The sequence below is a fragment of the Schistocerca piceifrons genome, chromosome 5 (genome assembly GCF_021461385.2).
Source record: "Schistocerca piceifrons isolate TAMUIC-IGC-003096 chromosome 5, iqSchPice1.1, whole genome shotgun sequence".
Taxonomy (NCBI): Eukaryota; Metazoa; Arthropoda; class Insecta; order Orthoptera; family Acrididae; genus Schistocerca; species Schistocerca piceifrons.
In genome coordinates, this window is record NC_060142.1 from 444724186 (window position 1) to 444748424 (window position 24239).

The 24239-nt window shown below is 43.7% G+C and overlaps 2 non-coding genes and 1 pseudogene across 2 annotated transcripts; 2 read left to right on the forward strand and 1 right to left on the reverse strand.

The window, feature by feature from the left end:
• Positions 1 to 7821: 7821 nt before the first annotated feature.
• Trnas-cga lies at positions 7822 to 7897 on the reverse strand. Its single transcript has one exon. It is a non-coding gene; the product is annotated as a tRNA-Ser (tRNA).
• A 160-nt stretch (positions 7898 to 8057) lies between these two features.
• Positions 8058 to 8133, forward strand: Trnas-cga. Its single transcript has one exon. It is a non-coding gene; the product is annotated as a tRNA-Ser (tRNA).
• Positions 8134 to 23383: 15250 nt separating this feature from the next.
• On the forward strand, positions 23384 to 23501 carry LOC124799513 (annotated as a pseudogene).
• The last annotated feature ends 738 nt before the right edge of the window (positions 23502 to 24239 follow it).

A 24239-nucleotide genomic window follows, 5' to 3' on the forward strand; every position in this document is an offset into this window, starting at 1 on the left:
AAAAAATGTTGTTCACATAGCGAATTATCACTGGCACTCAACTGAAAACGAGACAGATGGAGGAAAACTAAGTAACTTCTTTACTATTTCGAAAGGAATCGCCGCAACTGTTAACACTTTTGCCCCAGTCTGAGATAAGGCTGTCATTTACTTCATGGAAAATTTGTTTGCGGTTGCCGATGGAACCATGGTTCTAGCCGGGTTCGCCCGAAGAAAATCGATGTCTTCTTCAGCGTTCCAAAAACATGGACATCGCAGGGCTTCCCCGCGCAACGTCTGCAACGTTGTTGAAACAAGCTTGGCAACATGTAGGCGGACATTAACCTCCAACAGAATGTTGCCGTCCGTCAACATTCCAGGGTGTCTGACTTGATGAGGCGCTTCAATTTTTGCAAAGTGTGTACTTACCGCTGTGCGGTAGTTGCGGTGCCGTGTACCAGAAAGTCAACGACCAGCGAGATAGCGTAATTATCACTCGCAGTCACATGAAAATGGCGCGAATGGAAAAAAGTGAGTAAACTGTTTACTATTTCAAAAATTATCCCAAACAAAGAAAAACGTCATCGTGACTTTGCCGGAGCTGGGGTGCCTGCTGTTCCCACTACACTGTAGACGTTTCTCTAGGAAGCACTTACTCATTGTCTACACAGTCTCGACGTCTGCCCATGCGATTTCAATGTTTCTGGAGCCCTGAAGAATGACGTTCGTGGCCGTCGATTTGCTTCGGACGGAGAGGTGTAGGCGTGGTTACAATCAAAAGGCAACAACAAACATTTTTCCATAAATGCACTGACCAGCTTGTCTCACACTGGGATAAATGTATTAACAGCTGCGTCGATTACTTATGAAATAACAAGCAGTTCACATACTTTTCTCCCATCTGTCTCGTCTTCAAATGACTGCGCCTTATAATTAAAATAGGGGTGAGTATAGTAATAAGTACGTCATTGAAATAGGTCTTTCTGATCGTGCTACATTAACGTTTCGTTTTTTCGCCTTACCAATGTTCCCCTTGTATACGTGGTTATTAAAATATTTTTGGGTTGAGGGATTTCCATGCTGTTTTGAGCGCTTGAAGTCACGCTTTTCCCTTGTCAGAAAGCTCAAGGAAAATGACTGTGATTCTTCTCCGATTTTTACAAAATGGTGCCGCCCTGATCGCTGTGAAGCCAACAGAAATCTTCGCCAGAAGATGACGGGAATCAAAATCTGCTTCGAAATCTACGTCGAGCGAAGGAAAAAGTTGTGAACATTGTTAAAAGTGTGTTTTCATACGCAGTACATGATAGGTCTTCGTGGCTCAGGACGCTCGTTCGCTGTCCATATTCAAATATGACTGTATCATTTAAATGGTCGTTTCATGTCTCATTGACATGAGAAATGAAACATAAATGGCGTTTTATTTGTTTATTTTATGTATTTATTGATTTATTTATCCGTCTCTTACATTTAAGCAGGAGTTCAACTTATTTTACATTACATGTATAATGGTAAAGCCCATTACACTACGTTTAGTACAGATAAATACACACACGCTCAATGCTATAATCATGCATCACAAGTACAACGAAAACACTAAAAAATAAATTTTAAAAATTGCCGGATATCATGGTATCCAATTATTGTTCTGTGACAAGTAAAATATGTTGATTCAATATATTTCCCTTTGTCTCTATCATTCGCCGCCTTTTAGATATACTCCACCAATCATTTTTCTTTCAGTAGCACAATTCTTGTTACGTGGAGTACTGATGGAGATGGCATTAGCTAATAAAATAGTGAGAATGAGCCACTTGATACATATACTATATAGTAATATCTAGTTCAAGATACAACACGCACATAAAATCCATGTACAATGAAAATACTTCCTTAGCCTATGATGTGTTTGGTTTGAATTTCTTGGCTGTAGAGCTTGTGTTTCTGCTGAGCATTTGGCATGTCACGCTAAAGTGTCTAGCAGTAGTTAGCCATCACTGCTTCAGTCCGTCGACCCTCATACCGTGACTACATCACCAAGATGTCCTCGTGAAGACGTTCACTATGTTCGTCACTGACTGAATCTAGATTTTGAGGGAATAAATTAAGATATGAGTCGAGGAGGTGAATTTTGAGGACACGTTGACACCCAGCTGTTTGTACGCACTAATGCATTTCTTCGCATCCTTTACATAGTCAGCAGATTTATAATTTACGAAGAAATTGCCTGCATTTCATTTCAATGGCACCTATGAATTTCTTCCAGTATCATTCACTAAGTCCTGGAAGTGGGTGTCAGCTATTACCTACCTTATTTGTGGACCTTTCGCACAACTCAGCTCTGGAAGCTCGTGCAGTTACCGAAAAGCAACTTAGTCGTTGCCTAGTGCTTTCATGAAATTTTTCGTGAGCCTCTGACTGATGTGGCGTGGTGGCGTGATAATTTCGTCACGCTCAATGAACGGCACACGAATCACCTTTTTATCTCTAGGATGCATTCTAATTGCCAAATTTTTCTTTATGTATTGGTGCTTTTTATCTCTACTGTCCCATTCACAGATAAAACAGCAGTACTTGGTGTATCTTGCCCACATTCCCATGAAAATGGCGAAGACTTTTAAATTACCATGCACGCACCTTTTATACGCATGGTTTCACATATCTCTTTCAAGTGGCTCGAATATCTCAACGTTATTGATGCATATTTGTTTCAATTGTACAATAATACTGCTATCAGACGTGTTTTAGATGAGTCGGTGAACAAGTCGCGCTTCACTGTAAACGTTCCATCCCAAAGCTTGACATCAGATTTTGAACGTCAGTACAGCAGCAAATAGTGTCACTCATTGCAAAGAATTTCACAAGTTCTTTGTGTCTGTGGCGAAAATGTAAAGATATTCTACCATGTGAAAGCAAATTAAATTGTTTAAGTACTGAACCGGGCAGTTCACACTGACCTTTTCTTTTGCCGGGTTCAGTAAAAGCCCACATATGTCAGCATTATTCGTTAAATTATTACCTTCTCGAGAGAGGTAGTCGGGGTCTGATACGTTGCTAAAAGATAAAAGAGAAAATCCCACTTGCGTTTCTTCAACAACTGCATATTCTGTAAGTGGTACTGATATTGGACATACTACGAGATCACGTGGAATTGCTATAGAAACTGAGGGAACACCTGGATGGTTTACAGATACACGAGCGTTGTAGAAAAATTCGGTGACATTTGTCAAACTGGAATAACAATCTGTGATGTGTTTGCTTTACTCACGTCATGTCATAGGAACCTCGGATGCTATGTTGTTGCTATTGTTCACCTTACAGATCCAACCGCACAAGCTGCAAGCACAGGTCAAACAGATGAACTGTAATGCCCACAATTTACTAGTATGCACTTCCGAATCGAAGTATAGTTCTTATGTTTTCTTCACAAAAGTGTAAAAGTCTTCCGATGGGAACTGTCTGTTAGATAGCTGCATACATAATGAAATACATCTGATGAAATTAAGCAATTTCTGGACGCATTAATATCGCCTTAAACTGAAAATAAAAAGAAAGAAATGAAAGACATAAAAATTTGAGACATAGTTCTTGGAAATAACAGCGGTCTAAATTGCAATTAAACTTTTTTTATATAAGCTAATAAAAAACAGTCTAGACTGCATACAATAACTTTCACAGACGCGAAGAAATTCGCAACACCAAAAAATAGTTGATGTAGACTAACGAAATTTCGGGAATAGATTTGCCTAGGTAGCATATTTAAGTAATTAGTACTGCAGGAGCACAGATTAATGTAAGCGCGAGATAAGCCATTGCGAATGTGAAATACTGCTGCATTAATAACCGGTGTCGAATGCAAGCATGCAAACGTCCATGAACTGTGTTGTACAGGTCAGTTTGTGAGATGGAGTTCCACACCTGTTGCTAATAGTCGGTCAGTGCAGGGACAATTAATGGTGGTTGTAGATGAAGCCAGAGTTGTCGTCTGATGGCGTACCAATGTGCTCGATTGGAGACAGATCTGGTGATCGAGCAGGCCAAGGCAACATGTCGACAATCTGTAGAGCATGTTGAGTTACAGCAGTGATATGAGGGTGAGCATTATCCTGTTGAAGAACACCTGGAATGCTGTTCATGAATGTCAGCACCAACAGGTTGAGCCACCAGATTGTACAAATTGGTAGTTAGCATGTGTGGGATAACCACGAGAGTGCTCCTGCTGTCATAAGAAATCGCTCCCCCGACCATAACTCCAGGTGCAGGTCCATTGTGTCTAGCACGCAGTCAGGCCTGTTCAAGCACTCAACTAGCCTGCTTCAAACCAACACACGACCATCACTGACAGCGAAGCGTGGCCAGTTTTCATCAGAAAACACAACAGATCTCCAACCTATGCCCCAATGGGCTCCCGCTTGACAATAGTGACGTGGCAAATGGTGGTGGGTTAGTGGTCAGAGGTCAATGGGGTCAGGGGTCAGCAAACTACAGGGGTCTGGCCGGAGTTATGGCTGAAGTAATCGATTTGTAGCAGTTCTTTGTGTCGCTGTAGTGCCAACTGCTGCTCAAATTTTGCAAATGCAGTACAGCCGCGTGGGATTAGCCGAGCGGTCTTAGGCGCTGCAGTCATGGACTGTGCGGCTGGTCCCGGCGGAGGTTCGAGTCCTTCCTCGGGCATGGGTGTGTGTGTTTCTCCTTAGGATAATTTAGGTTAAGTGGTGTGTAAGCTTAGGGACTGATGACCTTAGCAGTTACGTCCCATAAGATTTCACACACATTTGATCATTTTGCAAATGCAGTACGATGCGCCAGAGCCGTACGCCGAACATAATCGTCTTCCCACTTTATAGCGCCACGCGGCCGCCTAGAGCCCAGTCTTCTTGCGACTGCACATTCTCGTGACCAATGCTGCCAACAATCATGTGCAGAGGTTACATTCCCGCCAAGTCTTTCTGAAGTATCGCAGAAGGAACGTCCAGCTTCTCGTAGCTCTATTACGCGTACGCTCAAACTCAGTGAGATGTTGATAATAGTGGCTTTGTTTCTTTAAAGGCATTCTTGACTAACATCAACTCACCACGTTCAGTCTCAAACTGAACTAACGCTCACGACCGTTACAGGGTGTCTTCTTCTTATTCTTCTTCTTTCTTAGCGTTTGTCCCGCATGCTGGCTGGGTCCGCTGTTTTGGCTCGTTGTCGCCACTTCTTGCGATCTTGTGTCTGGTCAGGTTGAAGGTTTGAGATCTTGAGGTCTTCACGTAAGGTGTCAAGCCATCGCTACCTTGGTCGTTCTCCCGGCCGTTTTCCATTTACATTTAGGTTGAAACTAGTCTTTGTCACTGTTGTCTCGTCTGCTCTAAGGTCATGCCCATACCAACGTTGGCGACTTTCTCTGATTTTGTCTACCATTGGTGCAATATACTGTACTATAGGCAGCGAACTTCATTATTTGTGACATGGTCGTGCAGTGTTAATCCCCATGTCCACCTAAGTATTTTCTTCTCCATTACAGCAAGTCTTTGCTCTACTTCCTTCTCTGTAGGGCAGCATTCAGCCCCATACAGTGCAACTGGACGGATTACCGTTAGGTATACTTTTGATATGGGCCTGTTTGGAATTTCCTTGTTGCATAGTACTCCAATAACGAACCGCGATTTGAGCCAAGCGCTGCTAAGGCGGTTGGAGATTCCTGCACTGAGATTTCCATCGGCAGCCATTGTCGAGTCCAGGTACTTAAAAGTCCTCGCCGTTGGGAGGTCAACACCATTGATTCTGATGGTTACAGTGTCATTTAAATCCGTGGAAAGGTAATACGAACACATTGAGCCATAGTGCTACATCTGCAAGGCGGTCATTCCAGGCTTGGACTTGAAGTTGTAGATCATTCTTATCGTCACTGACCTTTAACACATCATCAGCATACAGTAACGTCCAGGGTGAGGTTTTCTGCAGGTTTCTTGTGACGGTATCCATGACAGTGATAAATAGGAGAGGTGAGAGAGCAGATCTCCGATGAACTCTCACGGAAATAGGGAAGTCGTCAGATAGGTTGGTTGGTTGTTTTGGGGAAGGAGACCAGACAGCGTGGTCATCGGTCTCATCGGATTAGGGAAGGAAGTCGGCCGTGCCCTTTCAGAGGAACCATCCCGGCATTTGCCTGGAGTGATTTAGGGAAATCACGGAATACCTAAATCAGGACGGCCGGACGCGGGATTGAACCATCGTCCTCCCGAATGCGAGTCCAGTGTCTAACCACTGCGCCACCTCGCTCGGTGCTCGTCAGATAGTCCGGCAACTGACTGCATCCGGCTCTTCATGTTCTGGCAGAGCAGTCTGACCCACCTAAAGAGCTCTTCAGGCACTCCACGCTGTCGCAGGGCAAACCAAATTAAGTCGTGTGGCACTCGGTCGAAGGCCTTTTCTGGGTCGAGGAAGGCCAAGTCTAGATGTTTTGACTTCTCACCCTCATAATGACACGACTAGAACCTCTCTTATGCTACTGGCGCGAAATTTGAATAGATATCATATTTAGATATGGAAACACGCCTACCAACTTTCATTTATGTCGCACAACTCCTTCTTGGTGGAGCGAATTTTCTTTCAGTCAGTGTATTTTAAACAGGTGACAGGTTTCGATCTGTTTTTGATCACATTCATACTGTTACTCCATGCTGGCTGCTAGAGATGGTAGATGAACCTCTCTAGCATGTCGTTGTGAGGAGACGTTAATCACAGGAAAAGAGGAAGGATCACAAGTGGGAGAAGATGGGAATAACGGCGTTATTATCTGACAGAGGTAAAGTTGGCCATACACGTTACTTTTTGGCGGAAACGTTATGAGAGTGACAAAAGGAAGTGCTTCTCATGTTCTCATCAAAAGCAGCAAGGCACTGAATTGTGGACAGAGTGCAGAAAAGTTTGTCTGGCGTTGGACAGCAGCAACAGCGAAGGAGCTTGCAAAGGTTTTTGTTTTATGAATGAGAATAATTAGGATACTAGAGTGGAAGCTTGTGTTCCGAACATTGCGGCATGAAACGTGTTCAGTCTCTGATCCGAGGAGCTATGGTGCTTGTACACTGACGAGCCTGTTGTAGCCCAATAACTTGCCTCGTCGCATCTATTCTGATTGGGAGTATGAAACACTGACGTGTTCATATGGACGAATGTTGCAGTGTTGACGCATACAGACATTTATGGTTAATTCTAACCGTCTTGTATTTCCACTAATCGTGCCGTGATTAATTGCATAACAATAGTGGGTGTTTGGTAGAGCGTCTGCTTGCACGAGTTTACGTTTCACAGCGTGTGGAAATATGTTCAAAAAGTTCTTGAGGGCCTCGAGGCAAGCAGAAGTCTTCCGGAACATGGCGACAATATTGTTCAAATGTTCAAATGTGTATGAAATTTCATGGGACTTAACTGCTAAGGTCATCAGTCCCTAAGCTTACACACTACTTAACCTAAATCATCCTAACTACAAACACACACACCCATGCCCGAGGGAGGACTCGAACCTCCGCCGGGACAAGCGGCTCAGTCCATGACTGCAGCGCCTAAGACCGCTCGGCTAATCCCGCGCGGCGGCGACAATATTCTGCGCCCGGTTGAGTTGCTCATCCACACATGCAAGTTCTTCGTTGCTTTCTGACATGGTACTGAGATACCGATAAACAGAATAGGAAGCAGTCGTTCGCGGAATTCCGAGCTTATTAATTTCTGGTGAAATATTAAGAAACCTTGGGACTTTTCTGCATTTAGTTTAAGCCCCAGGTTTTCTATCCACGTTGCTATTGAAGACAGACCATCATTCACTTGAACAAGAAACTTCCTGGCAGATTAAAACTGTGTGCCGACCGAGACTCGAACTCGGGACCTTTGCCTTTCGCGGGCAAGTGCTCTACCAACTGAGCTACCGAAGCACGACTCACGCCCGGTTCTCACAGCTTTACCTCTGCCAGTATCTCGTCTCCGACCTTCCAAACTTTACAGAAGCTCTCCTGCGAAGGAGAGCTTCTGTAAAGTTTGGAAGGTCGGAGACGAGATACTGGCAGAGGTAAAGCTGTGAGAACCGGGCGTGAGTCGTGCTTCGGTAGCTCAGTTGGTAGAGCACTTGCCCGCGAAAGGCAAAGGTCCCGAGTTCGAGTCTCGGTCGGCACACAGTTTTAATCTGCCAGGAAGTTTCATATCAGCGCACACTCCGCTGCAGAGTGAAAATCTCATTCTGGATTCACTTGAACAATCGCAGTATTTATATCTTCAAGTCGCACACTTGCGTAAAACTGTTGGTAGTCGTCAGAGAAGTTATGTTTACAAAAGGAAAGAACCATCGAAATATCATTGGCATACCAGGCAAACAGAAATGGGCCTAAGAGTGACTCCTGTGGCTCTCCTGAGATCCTATGTCTTCAGGACGATTTTTCGTTCCCACAGAAGACATACTGATCTCTGTTTGCCAAAAAACTTTCAAAACACTTCAGCGCATACACTGAGAAATCGCATTGCATTTTTCTGAGCAGTGTGTCAGAGTTAACAGTATCAAAAGCTTTGCTGATGCCTGGTTGTGTCAATATTATGGCCTTACGGTAGAGTCAATATTATGGCCTTATAGTTTTTCAGGCATATTTCAGGTCATCAATTACCTTCATTAGTTCAGTGTTCGTGCTACGGTGTTTACGAAAGGCTGACTGATATTTGTCATATAGGCTGAATTCGCGCGAGTGTTCAGTTGGTGGTGAAGAATATATTACAGTAGGTAATATGACAATTGGTCGGAAATCACAAGGCGACGGCATGTTTTCGATCTGGAGGGTAGATCGGACTATGCGTTTATGTTGATATAAATAAGCAATGGCCTTCCTAAAGCAAATTTACAACAGTCTAAAGCCAAGCCAAAAAAAAATTCAATAGGATTGAAATTTAAAAATAAAGTACTGTTCGCCAATAAGCGTATTGGAGTTAGAATGCCTTCTGTACATGCTCTTCATCCTTAATAGTGCAAAATAACCATTTGCGGAGTCAAAATAGCTAAATTTTATCCTCTGTTTTGTGGATCTGTAGCTTAGATTAGTATCTGATAGAATTTAATTTGAATTTGTAAAGGTTAGAGTATTGCGCAACGTTGCGCCTGGGATCCGCGACGTGGGATTGCGACTTGCAGTTAGGCAGAACTGTCTGCGGGCGCTGGCAGCACATACGAGGACGTGTTTCTTTGTGAATGTGCAATCAGTCTCCCAGGGGGGTCAAGCGGTAATTATCACCGTCTGCTTATTGCCTTTATCTGACTCGGCTCTACAACAGTGACTACCAGCGCCACTACAGGGAAAGGAGGCGAGCGAAGTGTGTGGAGTGCTGTCCGGTATTGAAAGCTACTAGGAGAATTTCTTTTCTGCTGTTTTGCAAGACGAACAAAGGAAAATGAAAATGCGTACTGCGTAAAGAAATCGTCAGTTTTGCTGGAATGTTGAATCAAGGTTTAGATTTTTTGTCAAAGGTATTACTGACCTAACGGAGAGGTGTTTCTTCTATATTCAGTGAAATGAATTAGCGCAGTGAATGGAACGAGACTAGAGATAGGAATGAATACAAGCACTTTCAGTACAAGAAGACTACTTTTCACCTTTCAAAATAACACCAAGTATATTCTATTTGACTCAGTGACAGGGGGTAGACAGAAATATGGAAACCCTAAAAACACAGCACATTACCGTTCTTAATACGCACAGAAAAACTGTTGGCATTAGAAAAAGCTTCCAGTCATCTCGAAGAGAATATAGTACCATTCGTCCTGCAAAACAGATACAAGTTCCGTGACGATAAGAAAGTGGATAATGATTAGCCATCATTCTCTCTAAAGTAGACCAAAGAGGCTGTATAATATTAAGCTGTGGTGACTGCGGTGCTCAGGGAGACGCAAAAATTCATGCTCATAAAACAAGCTTGCTCGATGAGAGCTATGTGAACAGAGGCTCTATCGAACTGGAACACAGCATCAACGCTGGGGAACAAACATTGTACCATGAGCTGGACACGATCAGCCAAAATGGTCACACAGTACTTGGCAATAATACGACCTTGCAGAGTAAACAGGGGTCCCGTGGAATACCACGATGTGGCTGGTCAAATCATCTCCGAATCTCCGTCATGTTTCGCTCTGGGGAATTAAACTCGGCCAGAAATTGGAAACAATGTAAAACGAGACTCACTCGTCCAAATCACTTTCTTCTGTTTCTCCATAGTCCAGGTTTTTTCCCTTCGGCTCCTCGTTTTGATGTTACGGGATTTGCATCACTGATAAATAGTTTTGGAATTTCAGCTCTGGATTTCCCTTCGTGTTTTTTTGTTTTTTGTTTTGTTTTTTGTTTTGTTTTGGTGCTGCAGCGATCTTGAGCTCGACATTTAGTGCTGCTGTGACTTTTGTAGCTGTCGTCGTCTGTTTTTCGTCGCAATCCTCTTTAGTGACCGTCAGTCACGATCGCTCAACATACAATTCCGTCCGCCCTGTGGCTTAAAGGACGATGTTTCTCCTCTTTCCCTGTATGCTGCATAAATCTTCGATACGACGCCTCTTGAAAAATTTGGGTTATCTTAATTATGGAAGCACTCACCTTACGACCACCAGCAATATGCCTACGTTAGAACGTACTGAGCTGTTGCACAGTGCTCTCATACCAACACAAAACACAGTTCTGATCACGACTGACCCTTGTAACGTACTGAGGACATTGCACAGGTGTCGTTCGTAGTCAAATACAACAGAGCAAACTGCAGTCTTGGTTAGTATCTGCATTTATGTTCAAGCACGGATTTCTGGCGGTGTTATCACTTACTTTGTGACGAGTGAATATAGGGTTCTCGGTATTCTACAATCACTGAACACAAAGGCTGATCCAACCAGAAAATAATAAATTCTAGCTTCTCCCACATCATGAGACCTTAACGAAAACATCCTAGTGAGATACGTTAAGGAGTAAAGGGAGCCTCTGTCTCTCTCTCTCTTTTGCTAAGGCCTCTCTCAGTTATCGATTTTGCTTTCTCTCCTCCTTCAGTCGTTTAATGGACGTCCGCCAAATCCGTCCACCAACGCAATCTTTCTCTTACCTTATCACACACATTCGTCCCAAGCTCAATTTTGACGGTTACTGGCCTCCCACCTTGTTAACTCTCCGTGACAGCAGCGCTGGGTAGCCGCGCGGTTTAGGGCGCCTTGTCACGGTCCGCGCGGCTCCCCCCGTCGGGGTTCGAGTCCTTCCTCGGGCATGGGTGTGTGTGTCGTCCTTAGTGAAAGTTAGTTTAAGTTAGATTTAGTAGTGCGTAAGCTTAGGGACCGATGATGTTCAAATGTGTGTGAAATCTTATGGGACTTAACTGCTAAGGTTATCAGTCCCTAAGCTTACACACTACTTAATCTAAATTATCCTAAGGACAAACACACACACTAATGCACGAGGGAGGACTCGAACCTCCGCCGGGACCAGCCGCACAGTCCATGACTGCAGCGCCTTAGAGGGACCGATGACATCAGCAGTTTGGTCCCATAACACCTTACCACAAATTTCCAAAATTTCTCTCTGACATTCCTCTTGCAACCACACACACACACACACACACACACACACACACACACACACACACATTTGCATATAACTATTACGAGAGGAATTCAATAAGCAATTCAACAGACATTTGTTCTGAAAGCAGGTACGTTCTGTTCAGGATTGAATACACGACATTAACCCCACTTGTTTGCACAAAACCCAATATTTCAACATAATATGTGTTCAATGCGATGGCCTTCCACCACCTTACTGGGAGCACCTATATACCCGCATGGTACCAATCTACAGGTCGACGTCAGGGCCAATATCCTGTTGCATCAGTAACCACCCTATCATCTACGTCTGCTTCCCGTGGAGTGCATCTTTCATCTTTCATCCACTGAGCATTGCAGGAGTAACAGCTGTGTTCGGCCGGCCTGCAAGCGGGAGATCGGACAGGTTTGCGTCAACTTGTTGCGATGTTGACAGACGACTTGCCCAACGACTCACTGTGCTTTTGTTCACTGCCACGTGTGGGTAGTCATTCTGCAAGTGTCTATGCATATCTGCTATGCCTGGTTTTCCGCCAAAAGAAACTCAATGATAGCTACCTGCTTGGAACGTACCTCCGTTATAGATTTTGAAGAGTACGTGTAGCCATGTCACCTATTAGACTTCATCAAACCATATGGGGCTGAAGCAGAAATATTCCACAATGTCCCACAACAAATTCCTCATTTTTGCAGCCGAAAATGACCGAGAAAAAAAGTATTGCATTATTTACTGAACGCCCTTCGTATGATCAGCGCCCATCGAGAGACTGAATGTCTTCTGGTGAAGTTGCAAGAAACATACAGCCGGAGCAGAGACGACGATATCACCCGTAAGTGAGTTTGACAAAGGGCACATTGCTACGGGCTGACCACTGGAATCGAGCGTCTCCGAAAAAGCGGAACATGTCGGCGATTCTCATGCTTCTGTTGTGAGCATCTAGCGAAAGAGACCATTAGTAGACGAGAACGACGTACACGTATCATCACAGGGTGCTGAGATCGGAGATTGTCCGCTCCGTAAAGGGGGATAGACGGCCATCTGTGATAGACATGACGACAGAGTAAAATACTGGTGCAAGGACAAGTGTATCGGTGCATATGGATCGCGTGTTCACGCAAAAAACTATTGTAGTGAACACGGGATAATCGAGGGCGCACCGTAGATCAATTGAAACGCGTTTCTTGTTACATCAGATTGACTGACGTGTTCGCAAAAGGGACCTCTGTTTCCATTGCACCTGTGGTAGTAGTTGAAGGCATCTTGACAGCTGTGAAGTATTTGAACACTAACGCACACAGACCGCGTGCATCTCTTCATGCTTGATGTCTTCCCCGATAGCGAATTATATCCCACTAAGACGCACTTTCAGAACACCAATATCGTTCTAGAGTGGTTTTGGGAGAATGTTAGTGAACCCTCGTGATTGTCTTCCCCGATGGCAAGGGTATATTCCACCAGGACTCCCTGTCTTAAGGCTACAACCATTCTACAATGGTTTAAGGAGCATGGTAGTGAATTCATGTTGAAGTCTTCCCTGAATGCAATTGTATATTACGCCAGGACTGACTGACACAAGGCCAGAATCTTTCTAAAATGTTTCCAGGAGCATAGTAGTGAGCTCACGTTGCGGTTTTCGTAGAGAGTGACGATACATTCCACCAGGACTCACTAGCACAGGCATAATAAATCTATAATGGCTCGAGGAGTATGGTAGTGAACTCCTTATGGCGATGGTGTATTCAAGCAGGATTCAGTTTCACAACAACAGAATCACACTACAATGGTTTGCGGGGCGTAGCAGTGAACAATCCGTAACTCTGTCTGCAGTCATGGACTGTGCGACTGGTCCCGGCGGAGGTTCGAGTCCTCCCTCGGGCATGGGTGTGTGTGTTTGTCCTTAGGATAATTTAGGGACTGATGATCTTAGCAGTTAAGTCCCGTAAGATTTCACATACATTTGAACTTTTTCTTTTTCTCCTCACAGGTATGGTGTTACAAGCTTCCGAAATCCTGTCAAGGAACTGTCATAATCACGTCACAGAGAACTGCTGCTATACTGCGTTCCCAAAGCAAGTCAACCTGGTATTCAGCAAGTGTTCGTAATGTTTCGGCTGGTCAGTGAATATATCAGTGGCTGCTCGTACACAGGAAAAAAAGTAGTTAGTTCATGTTCCATAGATCATCTAAACACTTCTTTTATCAAAATCATGTCTAACAAACCAGTTTTCATAATAAACATACAGGAGCAGTATTGACTCTATCCTGTGCACAGTTCTTCATCTCCCAGTACCTATTGCAACCTACAACCCTATGAATCTGCCTAGTGCATTCATCTCTTGGTCTCCCTCTAAGATTTTTACCCTCCACGCTGCCCTCCAGTACTAAATTGGCGATCCCTTGATGCCTCAGAATATGCCCTACGAACCGATCCCTTCTTCTAGTCAAGTTGTGCCACAAATTTCTCTTCTCTCCAATTCCATTCAGTACCTTCTCATTAGTCATGTGATCTACCGATCTAATCTTCAGCATTCTTCTGTAGCACGACTCTTCTTGTCTAAACCATTTATCGTCCACGTTTCACTTCCATACATTACTACACTCCACAAAAATACTTTCAGAAACGACTTCCTGACACTTAAATCTATACTAGATGTTAACAGATTTCTCTTCTTCAGAAATGCTTTCCTTGCCATTGCCAGTCTACATTTTATATCCTCTCTACTTCGACCATCGTCAGTTATTTTGCTCCCCAAATAGCAAAACTCCTTTACTACTTGAAGTGTCTCATTTCCTAATCTAATTCCCTGAGCGTCACCCGACTTAATTCGACTACAATCCATTATCCTCGTTTTGCTTTTGTTGATGTTCATAATATATCCTCCTTTCAAGACCCTGTCCATTCCGTTCAGCTGCTCTTCCAAGTCCTTTGCTGTTTCTGACAGAATTACAATGTCGTCGGCGAACCTCAAAGTTTTTATTTCTTCTCCATGGATTTTAATTCCCACTGCGAATTTTTCTTTTGTTTCTTTTACTGCTTGCTCAATATACAGATTGAATAACATCGGGGAGAGACTACAGCCCTGTCTCACTCGCTTCCCAACCACTGCTTCCCTTTCATGCCCCGCGACTCCTATAACTGCCATCTGGTTTCTGTACAAATTGTAAATAGCCTTTCGCTCCCTGTATTTCACCCCTGCCACCTTCAGAATTTGAAAGAGAGTATTCCAGTCAACATTGTCAAAAGCTTTCTCTAAGTCTACAAATGCTAAAAACGTAGGTTTGCTTTTCCTTAATCTATTTTCTAAGATAAGTCGTAGGGCCCGTATTGCCTCACGTGTTCCAGCATTTCTACGGAGTCCAAACAGATCTTCCCCGAGGTGGGTTTCTACCAGTTTTTCCATTCGTCTGTACAGAATTTGCGTTAGTATTTTGCAGCAGTGTCTTATTAAACTGATAGTTCAGTAATTTTCACATCTGTCAACACCTGCTTTCTTTGGGATTGGAATTATTATATTATTCTTGTCTGAGGGTATTTCGCCTGTCTCATGCATCTTGCTTACAGATGGTAGAGTTTTGTTAGGCCTTGCTCTCCCCTAGCTGTCAGTAGTTCTAATGGAATGTTGTCTACTCCCGAGGCCTTGTTTGGACTTAGGTCTTTCAGTGCCCTGTCAAATTCTCCACGCACTATCATATCTTCCTTCTAATCTTCATCTACGTCCTCTTCCATTTCCATAATACTGCCCTAAAGTACATCGCCCTTGTGTAGACCCTGTATATACTCCTTCCATCTTTCTGCTTTCCCTTCTTTGCTTAGAATTGGGTTTCCATCTCAGCTCTTGATATTCATGCAAGTGGAGCTCTTTTCTCCAAAGGTCTCCTTAATTTTGCTGTAGGCAGTATCTATCTTACCCCCAGCGATATATGCCTCAACATCCTTACATTTGTCCTCTAGCCATCCCTGTTTAGCCATTTTGCACTTCCTGTCGATCTCATTTTTGAGACGTTTGTATTCCTTTTTGCCTGCTTCATTTACTGCATTTTTATATTTTCTCCTTTCAGCAATTAAATTCACTATCTCTTCTGTTACCCAAGGATTTCTATTAGCCCTCGTCTTTTTACCTACTTGATCCTCTGCTACCTCCACTATTTCGTCTCTCTAAGCTACCCATTCTTCTTCTACTGTATTTCTTTCCCCCATTCTTGTCAATCGTTCCTTAATGCTCTCCCTGAAGCTCTCTACAACCTCTGGTTCTTTCAGTTTTTCCAGGTCTTATCTCCTTAAATTCTCACCTTTTTGTAGTTTCTTCATCTTTAATCTACAGCTCATATCCAATAGATTGTGTTCAGAGTCCATATGTGCGCCTGGAAATGTCTTGCAATTTAAAGCCTGGCTCCTAAATCTCTGTCTTACTGTTATATAATCAATCTAGAACCTTCCAGTAACTCCAGGCTTCTTACATGTATACAACCCTCTTTCATGTTTCTTGAACCGAGTGTTAGTTATGATTAACTTGTGCTCTGTACAGAATTGTACCAGGTGGCTACCTCTTTCATTCCTTACCCCCATTCCGTATTCGTCTACTACGTTTCCTTCTCTTCCTTTTCCTACTATCGATTTCCAGTCACCCATGACTATAAAATTTTCGTCTCCCTTCACTATTTGAATAATTTTTTTATCTCATCATACATTTCATCAATCTCTTCGTCATCCTCGGAGCTAGTTGGCATATAAACGTGTACCACTGTGGTAGGTGTGGGCTTCGTATCTATCTTGGCCACAATAATGCGTTCACTATGCTGTTTGTAGTAGCTTACCCGCATTCCTATTTTCCTATTCATTATTAAACCTACTCCCGCATTACCCCTATCTGATTTTGTATTTATAACCCTGTATTCACCTGACCAAATGTCTTGTTCCTCCTGCCACCGAACTTCACTAATTCCCAATATATCTAACTTTAACCTATCCATTTCCCTTTTTAAATTTTCTAACCTACCTGCCCGATTAAGGGATCTGACATTCCACGCTCCGATCTGTAGAACGCCAGTTTTCTTTCTCCTGATAACAACGTCCTCCTGAGTAGTCCCCGCCCGGAGATCCGAATGGGGGACTATTTTGCCTCTGAAATATTTTACCCAAGAGGATGCCATCATCATTTAACCATACAGTAAAGCTGCATGCCCTCGGGAAAAATTACGGCTGTAGTTTCCCCTAGATTTCAGCCGTTCGCAGTACCAGCACAGCAAGGCCGTTTTGGTTAGTGTTGCAAGGCCAAAGAAATCAATCATCCAGACTGTTTTCCCTGCAACTACTGAAAAGGCTGCTGCCCCTCTTCAGGAACCAGACGTTTGTCTGGCCTCTCAACAGATACCCCTCCGTTGTGGTTGCACCTACGGTACGGCTATCTGTATCACTGAGGCACGCAAGCCTCCCCACCTGCACGATTTCTGTGGGTGAACAAACCCATATTATTCTTACTTCTTGCTTCTGTGCTATCGAGGCTTTCTTTCTACGTGATGGGTTATTCCCTAAGCCATTATTCAGTGGAAGTATGCAAAATATAGCAAGATATGCAAGATTAGTACTTATACTAAGACAGAAAATTGCTGAACTCAATTGTTTGAGAATCTCAGTGAAATACTTCTTCTACTTCAAGATTTCATTAACATGTACACCCAAACATTTAGAGCATTCTACCCTGTTTACTGATTCCTCATCATGTGCTACATTATAATGACTTCATTTGTTGTGCAGAACTAAATGTAGTGGTTTCTTTTATTTTGGGGAATCTATTTACAGAGAACCACTTAATAATTCATTTGAAAATATCATTAACCAACGTTTCTGTTACTTTCTCTCTATTGGGATTTATTATGGTACTAGTATCGTCCACAAAAAATATCAGTTTTGCTTCTTGAATGTTAAGTGAAAGATCACTCACATATCGTATATAAAGAATATGAATGAACCCAAAATTGAACCCTGTGGAACTCCTGCGTGATTACTTCTTTTTCGCAGTCATTAAAATTTTCTACCTTTCTGACATTATCTAAATTATTCAGCACAACCTTTTGCTTTCTATTTGTTACGATAAGTGTGTCTGAATTATTCAGCAGATCCTTTTGCTTTCTGTTTGTTACAGTAAGTGTGATTCAGACGAGGTAAAGCCATCAATTCCATAAAACTTGAGTTTTCCCAAGATAGTAAGATGACCCACACAGTCAAATGCCTTGGAAGGATCACAAAAAATACAATCTGGTGATATATTGTTATTTAAGGCTTGTGCTGTTTGATGAGTGATTGTGTAAATAGCATTTTCAGTTGAGCTACCCTTATGGAATCCAAACTGTGATATGGTAAGTAAATTGTTTCCACTTAAGTGTGCGAGTACTCTTTAGTGCATTAGCCTTTCGAATATTTTGGAAAGATATGTCAGTAAGGAAATTGGTTTGTAAAATTCTTGCAGCGGGCATAATTTAATAAGCACAACCAGTTAATTTAAGTATCGATAGAGAAGCGTACACCGAAACTGCAGTACAGGGTTTTGCAGCTTTAGTGGTTTGTACAAAGTCCTGCTGGAACTTTTCAAGGTGTCCTCCATTGTTATAAAGAAATTTAACATGTCACTTAAACACTGATTTACGTATCTTGTCACACAACTCCCCATTATTTCCAAAATGATTTCAAATTCTTGTTCAATCAAATCCATTAAATGCTACAGGTTTAATGCTTTTGTTATTCATTATCCCCCACACAAAAAAACCACACGGTGTGAGGCCCAGTGATCTCGAAGGCCAATCAATTTTAGCTCGTCTTCCCAACCAATCTTGAAAACTGTCATCCGAAAATGCACAAACATGTATTCGGTAGATCGGTGGAGCATTGTCTTGTTGCCAAATTAGACTGTTTCGACCAGCTTTAAGTACAGCACTATTGTCTAATTGAATAATTTCTCTTAATATTTCACGATACCTTCCCGCAGTCATGATCCGATTGCAAAAATAAGGGCCTATGACTCATTTGCTGCATATAACAACCTACACCTTAGTTCCAGGAACATGTAACTCCTCCACGATTACAAATCGAGGATTTACAGGAAAACCAATACACGCAACTGTGTTTGTTCCACTAAAATTAAAACTCGTTTCATGAGATGGCAGAATTCACACTTTCGATCAGGATTATCCTCCATTAGGGCGTGTACCAGTGTAAGACGCTATGGCTCCATATGTAATGCTTTCATCATTCCCCTTACACTTGTTGTTGTTGTTGTGGTCTTCAGTCCTGAGACTGGTTTGATGCAGCTCTCCATGCTACTCTATCTACACTTATGAAAAAAATGTATTTCCTAGGAATCTCTTCTTGCAGGTTTCTTGAGTGACAGAACGAATGCCTGTGCAACGAGCTACAGATCTTCTTCAGTAGTTACTAATTGTATCACGGCTGTATGAGCGGGAACTACGGAATATCGTCTTGAATCTCACATTTTCGATCAAATTTCCACCGCAGCTGAAAAAAAAGAAAAAAAACACGCGCTGTTCTGTAGATAATTTTATGTTCATTTGCGTTCATAATGTGCACTTTTCCCGCTTACAGTGAGTGCACAAACGACGCTATGACTCAGATGGTTACAGACAAACCGGGTCTGACTTCAGTCTCTGACTGTAGGGTATATTTCTGAATTTCTTAGCTAAACTTAACCAAGGATAGAAACGTGCAACAGTTTAAATGGTTCAAATGGCTCTGAGCACTATGGGACTTAACATCTGAGGTCATCAGTCTCCTAGAACAGAACTACACTCCTGGAAATGGAAAAAAGAACACATTGACACCGGTGTGTCAGACCCACCATACTTGCTCCGGACACTGCGAGAGGGCTGTACAAGCAATGATCACACGCACGGCACAGCGGACACACCAGGAACCGCGGTGTTGGCCGTCGAATGGCGCTAGCTGCGCAGCATTTGTGCACCGCCGCCGTCAGTGTCAGCCAGTTTGCCGTGGCATACGGAGCTCCATCGCAGTCTTTAACACTGGTAGCATGCCGCGACAGCGTGGACGTGAACCGTATGTGCAGTTGAGGGACTTTGAGCGAGGGCGTATAGTGGGCATGCGGGAGGCCGGGTGGACGTACCGCCGAATTGCTCAACACGTGGGGCGTGAGGTCTCCACAGTACATCGATGTTGTTGCCAGTGGTCGGCGGAAGGTGCACGTGCCCGTCGACCCGGGACCGGACCGCAGCGACGCACGGATGCACGCCAAGACCGTAGGATCCTACGCAGTGCCGTAGGGGACCGCACCGCCACTTCCCAGCAAATTAGGGACACTGTTGCTCCTGGGGTATCGGCGAGGACCATTCACAACCGTCTCCATGAAGCTGGGCTACGGTCCCGCACACCGTTAGGCCGTCTTCCGCTCACGCCCCAACATCGTGCAGCCCGCCTCCAGTGGTGTCGCGACAGGCGTGAATGGAGGGACGAATGGAGACGTGTCGTCTTCAGCGATGAGAGTCGCTTCTGCCTTGGTGCCAATGATGGTCGATGCGTGTTTGGCGCCGTGCAGGTGAGCGCCACAATCAGGACTGCATACGACCGAGGCACACAGGACCAACACCCGGCATCATGGTGTGGGGAGCGATCTCCTACACTGGCCGTACACCACTGGTGATCGTCGAGGGGACACTGAATAGTGCACGGTACATCCAAACCGTCATCGAACTCATCGTTCTACCATTCCTAGACCGGCAAGGGAACTTGCTGTTCCAACAGGACAATGCACGTCCGCATGTATCCCGTGCCACCCAACGTGCTCTAGAAGGTGTAAGTCAACTACTCTGGCCAGCAAGATCTCCGGACCTGTCCCCCATTGAGCATGTTTGGGACTGGATGAAGCGTCGTCTCACGCGGTCTGCACGTCCAGCACGAACGCTGGTCCAACTGAGGCGCCAGGTGGAAATGGCATGGCAAGCCGTTCCACAGGACTACATCCAGCATCTCTACGATCGTCTCCATGGGAGAATAGCAGCCTGCATTGCTGCGAAAGGTGGATATACACTGTATTAGTGCCGACATTGTGCATGCTCTGTTGCCTGTGTCTATGTGCCTGTGGTTCTGTCAGTGTGATCATGTGATGTATCTGACCCCAGAAATGTGTCAATAAAGTTTCCCCTTCCTGGGACAATGAATTCACGGTGTTCTTATTTCAATTTCCAGGAGTGTACTTAATCCTAACTAACCTAAGAACATCACCCACATCCATGCCCGAGGCAGGATTCGAACCTGCTTCCGTAGCGGTCGCGCGGTTCCAGACTGAAGCGCCTAGAACCGCTTGGCCACATCGGCCGGCTGTGCAACAGTTAACTGATGTATGCCACATCCGATACACGTCAGAGGGACATGGAGACAATGGAAGGATTTAGAATGATTATATAACGCTAAGCAATAATTTTCGAAATACGACGTTATACTGTAAGGCATTTCCAGGCACGTATGTGGACTCTGATCGTAAGTTATTGGTTATGAACTGTAGATTAAGACTGAAGCAACGGAAAAAAGGAAATTAAGGTTATGGGATCTGTATATGTGTAAACTGAAGGAGCCAGAGGTTGTCGGGAGCCTCATAGAAGCGTTAGTCAACGTTTGCTTAAACAGGGGAAAGTTATACAATAGAGATTGAGTGGGTAGCTCTGAGAGACGAAAATGTGAATCCAGTACAGAATCACATAGGTAAAAAGACAGACCTACTAGAAACCTCACGAAATACAGGAGATATTGAAATGTAACAATGTATCCAGTGAAGCAGCCGAGAGGGAAAATAGACTTCTAAAAAGAAAACAGTAACTAAACAGGAATGGTTAGAACACAAATGGGTTGCTAAAGTACGACTAGAGGAAAGACAGACAGAGCAGTTAAAAATAGAATGTGTTGTGTCAATATTAAGAGCTCAGATAACATCACAGTGTAAAGCAAAGAAGGGAAAACCGAAAGGCGGAAGGGAAATATGTAAGTGCTAAATAAGAGCAACGAAGATCAAGACAGTATTAAAGATAAGAGTAAAAAAATGATGAGATGAGCAGTATGATACTGCGAGAAGAATTAGAGAAAAAAGCCCCTGGAGTAGAGGACATTCTATCAGAATTACTGAGGTCCTTCGGGGAGCCACGTGTGATAAAATTATTTCTCCTGGCATACAATAAATATGAAACCGGCAGACCTCATACTTCAAAAAGAATATAATAATATCAGTTCCAAAGAGTTAAGGTGACGACAGAAGTGAGTGCTAACGGATCATTTGTTCAGCAGTTCATGGTTGCCAAATACCCATACGAAGCATATACAACAGAATGGGAAAAAAATACGATCTGACACTTTTTAAGACAGCTTATTTTGCCTTTACCAATTTCAGGGTGGTTTACTCAACATTAGAAGGCGGTTACATTTGTTCATTTATAAGTACATCAGTTTTGCATAAATTCTTGCATAAACGGAATGTATCCGAATTGCCGGCCAGAGTGGCCGTGCGGTTCTAGGCGCTGTAGTCTGGAACCGAGCGACCACTACGGTCACAGGTTCGAATCCTGCTCGGGCATGAATGTGTGTGATGTCCTTAGGTTAGTTAGGTTTAATTAGTTCTAAGTTCTAGGCGACTGATGACCTCAGAAGTTAAGGAGACTAGATTAAGGAATGAAACACAAAAAGTAGTAGACAGGTTTTACTAATTGAGCAGTAATATAACTGATGATGGCCGTAGTAGAGAGAATTTGAAGTGCAGATTTGTTATAGCAAGGAAGCATATTTGGAAAAATGAATTACTTAGCATCTTACATCAATTTAAGTGTTAGGAATTTTTTGCTGATGGTGTTTGTGTGAAGTGTAACCTTGTGCGGAAGTGAAAAGTGGATGGAAAAGAGTTGGAATAAGATGAGAACAGACGCTTTCAAAATGTGGTGCTACAAAAGACTGCTGAAGATTAGACTGGTGGACTGACAATAAAGGAAGGAAGAGTAGCGTTCAGTATCCTGTCAAGCAACAAATGAGGTGGTACTGAATCGAATTGGAGAAGTAAAAGATTTCGGCACGTGTAAAGGGATCGTTTGAGAGGATACATCCTTCGACATCAAGGAATAGTTTCGTAATGGAGACATGCGTGAGGGGAAAAAATTTAGAGGATGACCACGGTAGCTACAAATGGACAGAGGTAGCATTAGTGAAGCAGAGATGAAGAGGAATGTTCAGGATGGACTAGCTTGGAGAACTGATCAAACCAGTCCTCGGAAAGAAGAGAGCAGGGCCATAAACAGAACCATAAAGACAACTATTTCAAATAAATCGAACGCTAAAATTAGCGTTTGCTTTGGCAATACTTAAAAAAAACAGATAGATCAAAATAAATAAACACAGTCATAAATAAAAACAAAGACAGATGTATGAATGTGAAACATCGTTTCAACGTGGGCATAGTGTGGAAAATACATAGGGCTGAAACAGAAAACAGCCAAGAAAGCTAGGGTCAAAAGAGATGTCTTTTGTCCAATTTACACTTAAAAAAACTTATTCCTATGTATTGAAGAAACAGAGAAGTGAGAGCTGTAACTAAATGAACAGAATTCCTTCCGGTGGTCTGTCAAACGAACCCATCATTAGATATTGGAAAGAATAAAACTACAAACTAAGCATAATTTTCAGACGGATGACGACATCTAATTTAAAAAAAAAATAAAATCAAATAAATTACTGCAAGAGAATAATTAAATGACGAAATAATGTATTCAACCAATGGTAGAGAAGCTACTATTATTAGAGAAGGAAGGAAGAGGCTGCCGACGGCCTTGTCGCATTGGTAACACCGGTTCCCGTCAGATCACCGAAGTTAAGCGCTGTCGGGCTGGACTAGCACTTGGATGGGTGACCATCCGGTCTGTCGAGTGCTGTTGGCAATCGGGATACACTCAGCCCTTGTGAGGCACACTGAGTAGCTACTTGATCGAGAAGTAGCGGCTCCGGTCTCGTAAACTGACAAACGAGCGGAGTGTTGGCCACATGCCCTTCCATATCCGCATCCAGTGACACCTCCGGGCTGAGGATGACACGGCGGCCGGTCGGTACCGTTGGGCCTATTGAGGCCTGTTCGGAAGGAATTTAGTTTTTTTTGCTAGTGTGTGTGTGTGTGTGTGTGTGTGTGTATTCGTGTATGACTTCTAACACCCTTCGGCGGACACACGAACGAACTACTGCAGTAGCTGGATTCGTTGTCGGAGCATATCGCTGTGACAGTCGTGCGCCGGACGCGGCGCATCAGCGGTGATTCAGAGTTGTGTGACGTCACCTTGTGGTTCTGGCGATATCTGCGCGCAACTATCTGCGGATGGGACGCGGATGCACGCAGGAGGCAGCAGGTGCGCGCGCCCTGCCAGTGGCTTATCGGGGCTGCGTGGTTGCGTGTCCGGCAGCGAAACTGGAAAATTTCCGCTCTGTTGCATGTGACGGCTAATTAATGCGAACGGTTCACTCGCGCGGCGTGTGAGGTAAACAAGACAGTCAGCTGTTGTAGGGGGCTGCAACTGCCACTACATCTGCTAACCTCAAGCAACCACGTGATCTGTAGCGGTGGGTTCGTTGTGTACCGGTATTATTTCTTAAAGAACAACACATTCGCCTTTGCCTGTAGAAATGAT